Below are 381 nucleotides of genomic sequence, written 5' to 3' on the forward strand. Positions count from 1 at the left end.
TTATTGCAACCACAGTTTATGTTTACAGAGGAAGGGTCAGCCCTGCTGCACACAGCAAGATACAGATAGAACACACAAGCAGCTGTCTGTATTTCCAGGCAGCACCAGACAACCCATCAGCAATGGAATAAATCTGCATCTATAATAGCTTTACAAGCTATAACAAATAAAATATCATTAAGACCAAAATAACAGTATTACAAAAACAAGACAATATGTAACTAAAACCATTAAAAACAAAATTAATGGTAAGGCTTTCTAAGACCAACACCCTTATTTTTCAATTAAAAATGCAATATTCCATGAAAATTATTGGCATGTTGTAGAAATATAGCAATTTTGATTGGTATGTTGTAGAAATATAGCAATTTTGATAGTTTA

The 381-nt window shown here is 32.0% G+C and overlaps 1 long non-coding RNA gene across 1 annotated transcript in view; it reads right to left on the bottom strand.

Moving 5' to 3' along the window:
• The window catches only part of LOC119588995, a 5,396-nt gene that overhangs the window by 823 nt on the left and 4,192 nt on the right, over positions 1 to 381 (bottom strand). The gene's annotated exons all lie outside the window — the stretch shown is intronic.

The sequence above is a fragment of the Penaeus monodon genome, chromosome 24 (genome assembly GCF_015228065.2).
Source record: "Penaeus monodon isolate SGIC_2016 chromosome 24, NSTDA_Pmon_1, whole genome shotgun sequence".
Taxonomy (NCBI): Eukaryota; Metazoa; Arthropoda; class Malacostraca; order Decapoda; family Penaeidae; genus Penaeus; species Penaeus monodon.